Source organism: Bufo gargarizans, chromosome 2, assembly GCF_014858855.1.
Source record: "Bufo gargarizans isolate SCDJY-AF-19 chromosome 2, ASM1485885v1, whole genome shotgun sequence".
Classification (NCBI taxonomy): Eukaryota; Metazoa; Chordata; class Amphibia; order Anura; family Bufonidae; genus Bufo; species Bufo gargarizans.
In genome coordinates this window covers 725,657,506-725,672,510 of record NC_058081.1, presented here as the reverse complement: position 1 = coordinate 725,672,510, position 15,005 = coordinate 725,657,506, and positions in this window count along the sequence as shown.

The window sequence follows — 15,005 nt, the reverse complement described above, 5'->3', positions numbered from 1 at the left end:
CAGGGCTGGAGAACAGGCATGGCAGTCCAGTGCAGCGATCTGTGGACTTTTGTCTCCACTTTCCAGTGATACAGAGGTAATCCGATGAACGTTCTCTATAGGACCCTCGGCTCATCCGGTGGACGGTTCTGAGAGACCCAGACGGGGATCTGTACAGACGCAGCAGGACACAATCATCAGGGCGAATTCACACACGGCAGATTTGATGCAGAAATTCCTATGACTGTCCCATTCCTGCGCTCACTGCAGAATTAACCCATTCACATGCCTGGCACTGAGTGTCAGTCACAGATCTTTCTGCCAGGTGTGAATTCACTCTGATGGTTCTATTCACTGACATGGAATGACGGCAGGATGCTTCTCTATATCTGCTCCACCATTCTACTTCTACAGTAACATACGGAGGGAGATTTATCAAAACTGAAAAATGGCGCAGTTAGGGCTCATGCACACGACAGTATTTTGCGTTCCGTATACTGGCCGTTTTTTTTGTTCAGTATGCGGTACATACACTGAACCATTCATTTCAATGGTTCAGAAAAAAAAACCTGAAGTGTCTCCGTGGGCATTCCGTTTCCATATTTCCGTACCGTGAAAAGATAGAACATGTCCTATTATTGTCCGCAAATCACGGTGCTTGGCTCCATTCAAGTTAATGGGTCCGCAAAAAACGGAACACATACAGAAATGCATCCGTATGTCTTCCGTATCCGTTCCACAGTGGGTTCCACAGGGATCTGTACTGGGACCCATATTGTTTAATATGTTTATCAGCGACATTGCAGAAGGCCTCGATGGTAAGGTGGGTCTTTTTGCTGATGACACAAAGATTTGTAACAGGGTTGATGTTCCTGGAGGGAAACGCCAAATGGAAAAGGACTTAGGAAAACTAGAGGAATGGTCAGAACTCTGGCAACTGAAATATAATGTTGATAAGTGCGAGATAATGCACCTGGGGCGTAAAAACCCAAGGGCAGAATATACAATCAGTGATACAGTCCTGACCTCAGTGTCTGAGGAAAGGGGTTTAGGGGTCATTATTTCAGAAGACTTAAAGGTAGGCAGACCATGTCATAGAGCAGCGGGAGATGCCAGCAGAATGCTGGGTGTATAGGGAGAGGCATTACCAGTAGACAGAGGGGGGCGCTCATGCCGCTCTACAGAGCACTAGTGAGACCTCATCTGGAGTATTGTGCGCAGTACTGGAGACCATATCTCCAGAAGGATACTGATACTTTGGAGAGAGTTCAGAGAAGAGCTACTAAACTGGTCCATGGATTGCAGGATAAAACTTACCAGGAAAGATGAAAGGACCTTAACATGTAGAGCTTGGAAGAAAGATGAGACAGAGGGGAGATGAGAGAGACGGCTAAATACATAAAGGGAAGCAACAAGGTAAAAGAGGAGAGAAGATTTACAAGAAGAAAAACTGCTACAAGAGGACATAGTGTTACATTAGAGGGGCAAAGGGTTAACAGTAATATCAGGAAGTATTACTTTACTGAGAGAGTAGTGGACGCATGGAATAGCCTTCCTGCAGAAGTGGTAGCTGCAAATACAGTGGAGGAGTGTAAGCATGCATGGGATAGGCATAAGGCCATCCTTCGTATAAGATAGGGCCAGGGACTATCCATAGTATTCAGTATATTGGGCAGACTAGATGGACCACATGGTTCTTATCTGCCGACACATTCTAGGTTTCTATGTTCCGTTTTTGCTGAACCATCTATTGAAAATGTTATGCCCAGCCCAATTTTTTCTATGTAATTATTGTATATGCCATACGGAAAAACTGAACGCAATCACAACAGAAACAAAAAACTGAAAAACGGATCCATGAAAAACGGACCGCAAAACACTGAAAATGCCAGAATCTGATTGGTGGCTTCAGGAAAATGCTCCAGTTCTGATAAATCTGCTCCAAAATCTCCTAAGGATCCAAGCAGGACGAAGATAACAAAATGCTGCCGTCCCTGATCCAGAGAGAGAAGATCAGACAGCGCAGTGGTCTAAAGAGCTGACACTTACCGGTCTGAGGAGCAGTCAGGCTGAGGATGCTGTGTGAACAGGGACACAGTATTTATACTGGGGCTGAGGTTGTGGCTGATGACATCACGACCTCCTCCCTCCCCAGGTTTTATCACATTCTTCTTCCTCCTTGGTCTATAAGTCAACTGCTGCTTCATCCTCCCCCTTACTTCGCCCACTGCCCCTTCATCTTCCTCCTTACATCCCCCACTGCCCCATCATCTTCCTCCTTACATCCCCCACTCCCCCTTACCTCCCCCACTGCCCCATCATCTTCCCCTTTACCTCCCACACCGCTCCTTCATCCTCCTCCTTACCTCCCTCTTTGCCCCTTCATCTTCCTCCTTACCCCCCCCCACTGCCCCTTCATCTTCCTCCTTACCTCCCCCTCTGCCCCTTCATCTTCCTCCTTACATCCCCCTCTGCCCTTTCATCTTCCTCCTTACATCCCCCACTGCCCTTTCATCTTCCTCCTTACCTCCCTCTTTGCCCCTTCATCTTCCTCTTTACCCCCCACTGCCCCTTCATCTTCCTCCTTACCTCCCTCTTTGCCCCTTCATCTACCTCCTTACCTCCCCCACTGCCCCTTCATCTTCCTCCTTACCTCCCCCACTGCCCCTTCATCTTCCTCCTTACCTCCCCCACTGCCCCTTCATTATCCTCCTTACCTCTCCCACTGCCCCTTCATCTTCCTCCTTACCTCCCCCTCTGCCCCTTCATCTTCCTCCTTACCTCCTTCACTGCCCCTTCATCTTCCTCTTTACCCCCCCCCCACTGCCCCTTCATTATCCTCCTTACCTCCCCCACTGCCCCTTCATCTTCCTCCTTACCTCCCCCACTGCCCCTTCATCTTCCTCTTTACCCCCCCCCCACTGCCCCTTCATCTTCCTCCTTACCTCCCTCTTTGCCCCTTCATCTACCTCCTTACCTCCTCCACTGCCCCTTCATCTTCCTCCTTACCTCCCCCTCTGCCCCTTCATCTTCCTCCTTACCTCCCCCACTGCCCCTTCATCTTCCTCCTTACCTCCCCCACTGCCCCTTCATCTTCCTCCTTACCTCCCCTACTGCCCTTTCATCTTCCTCCTTACCTCCCTCTTTGCCCCTTCATCTTCCTCTTTACCCCCCACTGCCCCTTCATCTTCCTCCTTACCTCCCTCTTTGCCCCTTCATCTACCTCCTTACCTCCCCCACTGCCCCTTCATCTTCCTCCTTACCTCCCCCACTGCCCCTTCATCTTCCTCCTTACCTCCCCCACTGCCCCTTCATTATCCTCCTTACCTCCCCCACTGCCCCTTCATCTTCCTCCTTACCTCCCTCTTTGCCCCTTCATCTACCTCCTTACCTCCTCCACTGCCCCTTCATCTTCCTCCTTACCTCCCCCTCTGCCCCTTCATCTTCCTCCTTACCTCCTCCACTGCCCCTTCATCTTCCTCTTTACCCCCCCCCACTGCCCCTTCATTATCCTCCTTACCTCCCCCACTGACCCTTCATCTTCCTCCTTACCTCCCCCACTGCCCCTTCATCTTCCTCTTTACCCCCCCCCCACTGCCCCTTCATCTTCCTCCTTACCTCCCTCTTTGCCCCTTCATCTACCTCCTTACCTCCTCCACTGCCCCTTCATCTTCCTCCTTACCCCCCCCTCTGCCCCTTCATCTTCCTCCTTACCTCCCCCACTGCCCCTTCATCTTCCTCCTTACCTCCCCCACTGCCCCTTCATCTTCCTCCTTACCTCCCCCACTGCCCCTTCATCTTCCTCCTTACCTCCCTCACTGCCCCTTCATCTTCCTCCTTACCTCCCCCTCTGCCCCTTCATCTTCCTCCTTACCTCCCCCACTGCCCCTTCATCTTCCCCCTTCCTCCCCCTTTGCCCCTTCATCTTCCCCCTCCCCCCTTTGCCCCTTCCTCTTCCTCCTTTCCTCCCCCACTGCCCCTTCATCTTCCCCCTTCCTCCCCCTTTGCCCCTTCATCTTCCCCCTCCCCCCTTTGCCCCTTCCTCTTCCTCCTTACCTCCCCCACTGCCCCTTCCTCTTCCCCCTTCCTCCCCCTTTGCCCCTTCCTCTTCCTCCTTTCCTCCCCCACTGTCCCTTCCTCTCACTATAGACTTTAATGGACGCCTTAAACCTGACTTTATACTTTGTAATCCTGGTGGAGATAGACTTTATCCCGGTCGTTTTGTTAATGGTCCCTTGTCCTCTATTTACAGACTTTAATCCGACCACCGGATTTCCATAGTAATGGTCTTTTATGAGGGATGTCCTCTCAAAAGAAAAAAGTATACTGAAAATACGTTAAAGTGTCTAATGGAGTCGGCAAACACGTACAGAGCAGAAATCATGATGTCTGACCCCAAAATTAGCATCTCACAGAACGGCCCAGACTAGGACTGATCAAACAGCTGTGGTACTGAACAAGTCGCACCTTCCTTTCCCAGTTCAAGATGTCTCATAATTCTTGTTTCCCAGCATGGCTCACCATTTCATTTATGGTCCTCAGCATCTCCTCTAATTTTATTCCTGATCCCCATTTTGGCTCCCCTCTAATTTCAGGTCTCCATCATAGATTCCCTTGCTGTCTTAGTCCTCAGCATGTCTTGCCCTTATTAATCCCCAGCATGGGTTCTCTTCTTATTCCTAGTCCCCATCATGGACCCCTCTCATTCCTTGTCTCCTGCGTGGTTCCTGTCTCTCAATCTTTGTCTCAAGAATCGACCTCTCTCTTTCCTGCTCCACTTCATGGTCCCCCTATAATTCTTCGTCCCCAGCATGGCTCCTTTTCTTACTTATGGTCCCCAGCATGACCCTTCCTTGTATTCCTGATTCATTACATGGGTTCCCTCTTATTCCTAGTACCCAGCATGGCTCCCTGTCTCATTCTTGATCTTCAGCATGGGCCCCTCTCATTCCTAGTTTTTAGTATGGCTCCCCTTAATTCTTTGTCTCTAGCAAGGACTCATTTCATTCCTTGTTTCCTCCATGTGTCCCCTTCTCATTCTTGGGTCTCCAGCATCTTCCCCTCTCATTCCTGATCTCCTCCATGATTCTTATTCCTGGTTCCCAACATGGCTCCCCTTTCACATGAAATAAATAAAATATATAATATATATATATATGTCACCTTTTATTTCACAAATGCTGAATTATGGGGAAAAGCAAAAAATAATTACACATTTTTACTTCCCATGCTACATCGGCAGAATTGCTGTTTTTGTTTATCCCACCCTTCTAAAACATGATCAAAAATCTTATGTGCTGCAAAACAGTAGAGCAAAACTACAGGTCACCCCACAAAACCCCTCACTCAGCTCCATCGACAGAAAAATAAAAAGCTCTCCGTGTCAGAATATGGCGACTTTACAATGATGGATATAAATCTGGTATCGCTGTAGTCGCAGTGAGCGGCACAATAAAAGTGACCCGATTTTATGCCACAAGGTGAAGAGCACAACTGAAATCATAAAAACAATGGCAGAGTTTTTTCTTTTATTTCCCCATTAATAAAACGTAATCAGTTATATGTGCCCCAAAATTCTAGGTGAAGGTGAGGATGAAAAGTTAAAAAATATCATGTGTCGGGAGTTAGAAAGTCGGAGGGATTGATGAGATTTCCCGTTTGGACGTCCAGTGGGTTTTCCATTTTACTTCAGAACAAAATGGAAATTGGTAAGAGATACAGGAAAACCAAAGGTAGAACGTGTCAGAACCTGCTGTAATACAGGTATCATAGGGAAAAACCATGTGGACCACCACCGACAGGCACCACTGACCACCATCTACAGGCACTGCTGACAACCACTGACAGGCACCACTGACCACCACAGGCAGGTACCACTGACCACCACCGACAGGCACCGCTGACCACCACAGACAGGCACTGCTGACCACCACAGACAGGCACCGCTGACCACCACAGACAGGCACCGCTGACCACCACAGGCAGGTACCGCTGACCACTACCGACAGTCACCACTGACCGCCACCTACAGGCACCGCTGACCCCACAGATAGGCACTGCTGACCATCAACAACAGCCACCACTGAGCACCACAGACAGGCACCACTGACCACCACCGACAGGCACTGCTGGCCACCACAGGCATCCACCACTGCCAGGCACCGCCAACCACCACAGGCTTGCACCGCTGACCACCACAGGCAGCTACCACTGACCACCACAGGCAGCTACCACTGACCACCACAGGCAGCTACCACTGATCACCACAGGCTTGCACCGCTGACCACCACAGGCAGCTACTACTGACCACCACAGGCAGCCACCGCTGACCACCACAGGCAGGCACCACTGACCATCACATGCAGCCACTGCTGACCAAACAACCAGGCACCGCTGACCACCACAGACAGGCACCGCTGAGCACCACAGACAGGCACTGCAGGACACCACCGAAAGGCACCCCCAACCAGAACAGGATGGCACCACTGTGTATGTGAAATGGTTGTTCATTATGTGAAACTGTCATTCGAGCTGGCACCTAAATGATTGTTCCTGGGCAGCCGATGGTGCGGTCTAAACGGTGATCTGCCCTGAAACAATGCAGCCGTATGAGGATGAGATAGCAATACGGACCACCCATCTTCATACTATGGAGGTGATCGCTGCATGTAAATCCAGAGCTTCACCTGCACTGAGCGAGCAGCCAACTGTCGGGATAGAATGTGCCCTTCCAGACAATCTGCTCCTGGGGCTATCTGACTCCACCTGAAGAGCGCGATTATCTACATCAGCAGCAATTATCTGACTGTTTACAGTAATGTATAGCATCGTCTCACCCGGGATGCACAGCTCCGGTCTCCACGGCAGCAGATAACATCGGTATCCAGGAATGATGGGAGTCCTAATCCTAGTGGCACCTAATGACACCTAAGCTCAGCTCAAAGAATGGCTTTACATACTTACATTATGTGACATAGTGAGAAGTTTGGTCTGGGAAAACTGGTGTTTTCATCCCAGCATTTGATTTGAAATGCCGGTCCGGGTTTTGGCAGCGTCCTTAAATAGGCAGCTGGGCTCAGAAGCCAGGTCTCTGTGTTCAGTGTCAGACTGGGGTGCCTAGGGCCCACCAGTGGGAGTCATTCTAGGGGCCCACCCTACAGCTGCCATAAACGGAAAAATTACTTGTTCATTTTTTGGGCTTACATACATGAATCTTTGCAGTTTAGTACACAATACAGTGTGAAAAACAGAATGGTATTGTGCACTGCGCGATATCAAAGGGTTTATTATTTAGCAACTCATTGTGGTTGATAATTTATCTGTTAGTTACAGTCAGTAGTAGTTTGGATAACACTCACACGTGGGAATTCCTTATCCTTGAAGAACCACCCTTTCCCTCATCCTAAACAATATCCAAAGTAAAGTAAATGTTTGTCGGCATCTTCAAATAGAAAAGTGTACTGGAGTGAAAAGGCCACCATGTAACCATCCCTATAGGGTCTTTCTCGAGTGTCTTGACCACTTGAGTAAGACCCTATAGGAGTCAATACGTGGTGGCAAACGCCGTATTCACTCCAGTAAACAGTCATCATAATCTAAAGTCATGGAAATATCCCTCTCGAGGTTCATTATAATGAGGGATTCCAACAGTTCCTGTCCAATCAATGTTCTCAGTCGATTCTTTACAATTTTTAGTACACGCTGACAAGAAACCCGAGTGCACGCAAGTGTAAGGAGTGCTTTATAAACGGCAAAAAGATTCGTATATGCAGCTGAATGTAAGTTATGATTGTATAAAAGTCTATAACAGCAAGTCAGGCAGTTTTCACAAGCTGCATGTCTTCCCTCACCGATGTCCTCCTCACCATCATTATCATCATCCACATCAAATACATCCCTGGCAGCAGGGAACGGTTTTTTCAAAGCAGCATAGTTCTCTTGGAAACTTAGTAGCTCAAGTTTAAGTTGTACAATATCTACATTGGCCGACTGAGCTACTGTTTTCAAAGACTCGGATGGAATGTATTTTGTGTTAATTGGCCAAATCTTCTTGGGTCTAATTGTGACATATCATGGATAAGGGTTTAAAATTTTGCCTCAATACTGGTTATTGCCTGGTCTATGACCACATTAAATACTTGATACTGAAAACCTTTAATGGGGTCAGGAGGAGGCTCATGTTTGGCTAATTCACCAGGCATAGTTTTTCTCTTTGGTGGTAACTTGTGCTCAATCACAGCCTTTACAGATTGCTCATCAAGAACTGTTTCAATCTGTTCAATGAATTGATTTACCAACATAGTTAGATCTGAAAATGAATCCTTAAGGGAAACAATCTGTCTTTTGGCATTCTCGCTCATTCGCCATGTAGAATGTCCAAGCATTGATCAATGTTTCAATATCTCCTTTCTTTTCTGCAGCTAAATGGGCAGATACAGACGCTTGATGCAAGCTTGACTCCTCATGTTCTTTAATGCGTGTATAAACATGCGCCTTGATAGCCTTCCACCCAGCAAGGAAAAAACTTTGCCTGTTAGGGCAAAACCCATACATGTTGAGCAAAAATGTTCCTGTGTTTCTATACGATAGGACAACCATTTCCTCTGAATTACACTGCCCCCAGGCACAGACCTTAGATGAGCCTGTGTGCTTTAAAAGGCAGTGTATAGGTAGCATCTGACAACGGCTGGAATGGATGCAGTTTCATTAACTTTAGTTTAGTAGTCAAATTACACAAGGGGTCTGGTGCCTCAAAAGCATTGCTTACTGCAGATGTGGATGGTATTTCTGACATTATGTTAGAGTCTGAACTTTCTGAATCTCCCTCTTTCTCAAGATCATCTAAAATTACCAGTCAAGTCTTCCGTGTCTTTTATCGCTTCAGGTAAAGATGATTCACCAGCCTCATCTTCATCAAGTATAGTTGCTTCTACATCTGCCACTGTCTCAGACTGTGCAGGAGCTGTAGAGCAAGACGCTGTTGGTTCCACAGAGTTTTGGCTGGTAGCACCTATTGAGTGCCATCATTTCTGCTGCCCTGGAGCTGATCCAGCTTTTGCAAGATCTTTTCGGGTAGCCGTTAGTCTCTTTTGTGCACCAGTTTTAGATATATATTTTTTTGAGTGCTGCTTCTTCTTCTGATTTTTCTTCAGGAGCAGAGGGTCGTTTAGAAGACATTGCCCTACAAAATATTATTAAAATTAGAACTGCATGGATACTCACTTTTTCCTGATTCTGCGTGACCTTTCCTTTACAGAATCATACTGACATAAAGCTGTCGCTATGATTCTGTAACAATAAGGTCATACGGAGGCACAGAGCATTATCAGTCATAAGTCCAGAACGCACCATCCCTCTCTAACATGGAGCATGCAAGGAACATGGCATAAGTCCAAAACGCACCACCCCTCTCTAACATGGAGCGTGCAAGGAACATGGCAGAAGTCCAGAACGCACCATCCCTCTCTAGCATGGAGCATGCAAGGAACATGGCATAAGTCCAGAACGCACCACCCCTCTCGAACATGGAGCGTGCAAGGAACATGGCATAAGTCCAGAACGCACCATCCCTCTCAAACATGGAGCGTGCAAGGAACATGGCATAAGTCCAGAACGCACCACCCCTCTCTAATATGGAGCGTGCAAGGAACATGGCAGAAGTCCAGAACACACCATCCCTCTCTAGCATGGAGCATGCAAGGAACATGGTAGAAGTCCAGAGCGCACCACCCCTCTCTAATATGGAGCGTCCAAGGAACATGGCATAAGTCCAGAACGCACCATCCCTCTCTAACATGGAGCATGCAAGGAACATGGAATAAGTCCAGAACGCACTACCCCTCTCTAACATGGAGCGTGCAAGGAACATGGCAGAAGTCCAGAACGCACCATCCCTCTCTAACATGGAGCGTGCAAGGAACATGGCATAAGTCCAGAACGCACCACCCCTCTCTAACATGGAGCGTGCAAGGAACATGGCAGAAGTCCAGAACGCACCATCCCTCTCTAACATGGAGCATGCAAGGAACATGGCATAAGTCCAGAACGCACCACCCCTCTCTAACATGGAGCGTGCAAGGAACATGGCATAAGTCCAGAACGCACCATCCCTCTCAAACATGGAGCGTGCAAGGAACATGGCATAAGTCCAGAACGCACCACCCCTCTCTAATATGGAGCGTGCAAGGAACATGGCAGAAGTCCAGAACGCACCACCCCTCTCTAATATGGAGTGTGCAAGGAACATGGCAGAAGTCCAGAACGCACCACCCCTCTCGAACATGGAGCGTGCAAGGAACATGGCAGAAGTCCAGAACGCACCATCCCTCTTGAACATGGAGCGTGCAAGGAACATGGCAGAAGTCCAGAACGCACCATCCCTCTTGAACATGGAGCGTGCAAGGAACATGGCATAAGTCCAGAACGCACCACCCCTCTCTAATATGGAGCGTGCAAGGAACATGGCAGAAGTCCAGAATGCACCACCCCTCTCGAACATGGAGCATGCAAGGAACATGGCAGAAGTCCAGAACGCACCACCCCTCTCTAACATGGAGCATGCAAGGAAAATGGCATAAGTCCAGAACGCACCACCCCTCTCTAACATGGAGCGTGCAAGGAACATGGCATAAGTCCAGAACGCACCATCCCTCTCAAACATGGAGCGTGCAAGGAACATGGCATAAGTCCAGAACGCACCACCCCTCTCTAATATGGAGCGTGCAAGGAACATGGCTTAAGTCCAGAACGCACCATCCCTTTTTAGCATGGAGCGTGCAAGGAACATGGAAGAAGTCCAGAACGCACCACCCCTCTCTAATATGGAGCGTGCAAGGAACGTGGCATAAGTCCAGAACACACCATACCTCTCTAGCATGGAGCGTGCAAGGAACATGGCAGAAGTCCAGAACGCACCATCCCTCTCAAACATGGAGCGTGCAAGGAACATGGCATAAGTCCAGAACGCACCACCCCTCTCTAATATGGAGCGTGCAAGGAACATGGCTTAAGTCCAAAACGCACCATCCCTTTTTAGCATGGAGCGTGCAAGGAACATGGCAGAAGTCCAGAACGCACCACCCCTCTCTAATATGGAGCGTGCAAGAAACATGGCAGAAGTCCAGAACGCACCATCCCTCTTGAACATGGAGCGTGTAAGGAACATGGCAGAAGTCCAGAACGCACCATCCCTCTCAAACATGGAGCGTGCAAGGAACACGCTCGTGTGAAAGAGCCCTAATGCTTAGTTTTTATCAACGTTGTCTGTCACCAGTTTTATGCTGCTAGGTTATAACAGCTTCAGCACACGCCAAGTCCCCATATTCATGAACTCAAGGCTATTCCACCCATCTGCCTTTAATTAACAGTTCTTTTCCAACTGAATCAGCAGCAGGGGGTGAAAAAAGCCAGGAGCTCATGAATATTCATGACTCATCATAATGCACTGGAGCTGGTCAATTAAACAAAGGGATTAATTATGAGAAAAGTTATGGAAAATTTGATTCGGCTGCTTTGTCGAATTTCACAAAGAAACTTGCTTCATGACGAATGACTTTGTCACAAAGTAGTGGGCGCAATGATGGGGAACCGCGATTGCACTACCCCTGTCATTGAACCTTTCAGATGCTGCATTCATCGCTGATCGCGGCATATGAGAATAATAGTGAAGGCTTTCAGGAGTTAATTAGTTAAACCAAAAATACTCACTTTATCCATTTGATCGGCCATCTTGATTGAGGACAGTGAAGTGATGATGTGATCTCATGGCAGGCGTGGTGACGTCATACGTCACTGTGCATGAGATTTCATGCGGTATCTTCCTGTGCAAATGGATGAGGCAAGTATGTTCGTTTTTAACCGCCATTTCAGGGAAAAAACGATTTAGCTTTGCGGCAAATCAAATTTTTCCTGAATTTCAGATCGAAGTCCACTTTGGATACTTTGGTTCGTTCAGCACTAAAAGCGACCTAGCATTTTGCTAAGGGGTCTGCCACTAGTTTATGTTGCTCTTAGACCCCATAAAACTGGTGACAGATGACCTTTAATACACCTATTTCATTTTGTATTTATGTGTCAAGTTTCTATCATTAAAACCAAAAGCTAACTGCAAATACTAGATTCCACCTGTATCCCTGTAGAACTGGCTACCAACTGATCGGGCGGTCTCTGCAGTATTCTCAGGTCTGCGCAGGAAGAACACGTGCTCTGGTGAAGTCACTTTGCTGTTCACATTGCGCAGCATTCCCGTTAGTCCTAGATATAAGAATGCTTAATACCATCATTTCATTCATTGTAAAGAGGAAACTGTTCTGCATTACTTTATTTTACAACTGTTAAAGATGTGGCCTATAGAGGGATTCTCTGGGAAAATAGATTTTTGGCAAATGCCCGCAGTCTGTCTCCTTACCTGCTCCCCACCACTTTGGTTCTCCACACTGCCGTCTGCATGTCTATGTTCTGTTCTCTGCTGTGTTTACATCAGTGTGGCCATAGTAGTATGCTCTGCTGCAGCCAATGACTGGCTTCAGCAGGGACATGGCCACAAGCAGCATGTCATTGGCAGAAGCAGAGCACTTGACTATGCCCATGCTGTGGTGCATATAAACATTGCGGGGAACGGAAAATGGACATGCAGGCGGTAATGCGGAGAACCATAGCCGTGGGGTGCAGGTAAGGTAGGCTATGGGCACGTGCTTAAAAAAATCATAATTTCTGGAGAACCCCTTTAAAGGCACTGCATTTATTTTTCTTCAGTTAGGCACTGAACCTGTAACAGCATGTCACGGAAATGTCCTAACAGAACCTGGACTGTGTCAGTATGTCAAGTTGTATTACAGGTGTTGTGTCATCTCATGCATTGGGGGTATATCGCTAGGAAATGCCCCCACTGTCTAATAGGTGCAGGTCCCACCCCTGCAATTGCCAGTCCAGGGCTCTAATTTATAATACCTTAACTCCAGAATGCTGGTGTCAAAAAGTCGCAAAAATAGGTCTTTTGCTACTCTTTGCATTTTTACACTGTAACGGACCGTTTCAGCAGACAAGGGGTTAAAATCTGTTTAGGCGATATGCCCCTTTCTGAGCGACAGGCACAGCTACTGCAGAACACCAAACTCCCAAACTGGATACAAAATAGCACTCCAAACTGGAACCTCGCGAATAGCTGCCAGCAGACGAACAGGAAAAGCATACAGTCAGCTTACACTCCTAGCAATCAGTCTCCAACAGCATACAGGGAATCCCCCCAATAACGAGACAAGGCTCCGTGTTCAGGGTCAAGCAGTGGTCTGACTGTACTTCAGGTACAGCCTCTTTTATTCATAAAAAACAAACATAGTACTGCCCACAGGGCTTTTAAAATCCAACCAATCAATATCTTACAACACACACAATGCAAGTACAGCAACCAATCGTTCCCGCCCCCTAGAGGACCAGAAGGGAGACTGCGACACAGAACAGATACAACACATCCCCACAATGGATCATGGTTTCCTCCTCTCTGTCCCGGAGACAACCGAGGGCAATCCAATTATCTCTCAGGACAAAGGGGAGATCGCCAATACACATGTGGAGACAACAGGACAGACATCACCATTTAAACACACAATGGCACAATAGAACCACACCCAGCATATTCCTCCCAAGCTGACAAGTTACACTTATTATAAATTGTTACAACTTTGTGAGGTTACATTGTCCATACATATAGCTTACATCAATTTAAGCAGTATAACTTGGGGACAAACCTATCCAAAATTCACTTGAATAGGTTCAGGGGTTTAAAAGTTAGCAAAAGTATCTCAAAGGGCCGTAATCCTGGGGCAGGAGGCTGGCAAACAGCCCCCTCCAAAACACCGTGGCGAGGTTGGTTTCGCCACATACACCACTCACTCCAGTTTTGCAATGTGGATGGGAAAGTAGCTATGGTAATGCATTTCACTCCAGATTTATCTTTGAGACTTTTAAAAAAACGTTTCAAATAAAGTTGCGATCTCACTCCAGGAAGAGGGTGGAGTAGCAAAACTAGAGTCACTTTTCTAGACACAAGTGTTAAATTTGTCTTATAAATATTTAAACCTATCAAACATGAGTCATTGGATAAATGTGGCATAATGTACTGTACACCAGGGATGCTCAACCTGCGGCCCTCCAGCTCTTGCAAAACTACAACTCCCATCATGCCCTCCTGTAGGCTCGTAGCTCTAGGCTGTCCGGGCATGCTGCACAGGCGCTAGCAAAACTGACTTAAAAAATTCAAAGAGCTATAATTTTTTTCTAATTTCAGTTGATTAAGCCATATGAGGGCTTGTTTTTAGCAGGACAGGTTGTATTTTTTAATGGAACCACTTTGGGGGATAGATAACTAACTGATTAAGTTTTATTAACTATATCGGGGGGGGGGGGGAGTTTTGACATTGTATATTTTGCAACATTTAATTTGCTACATAAATAAAATGCCATAACATAACATGATCTGGTACCAAATACCTGAAGGGAACTTTATTTAGCATTTTTTTCATTGAAAAACTGCTTTTCAAAAGAAAATGTGTCCCCGTAAAAGTTAAAATGATTTACTTTTTTATTTTTAAGTTCACATAGTCATATGAGGGTTTTGCATACTATGCAGTGGGAATCTGGAAACCAATTCCAAATGGAGTGGAACTGGAATTTTTTTTGATTCTGCCAGTTTTATGGCGTTCCCTATGCAGTAAAACTGACCTGTTCCCTTCATTCTCTGGGTCAGTACTATTACAGTGATACCACATTTATATAGTTTTATGGATGTTGTCTTTACGGCGTTTCCTATGAGATAAAGACCTGTTCCCTTCATTCTCTGGGTCAGTACGATTACAGTGATACCACATTTATATAGTTTTATGGGTTTCGTGTTTAAGGCGTTCCCTATGAGATAAAGACCTGTTCTCTTCATTCTCCGGGTCAGTACGATTACAGTGATATCACATTTATATAGTTTTATGGGTTTCGTGTTTACAGCGTTTCCTATGAGATAAAACTGACCTGTTCCC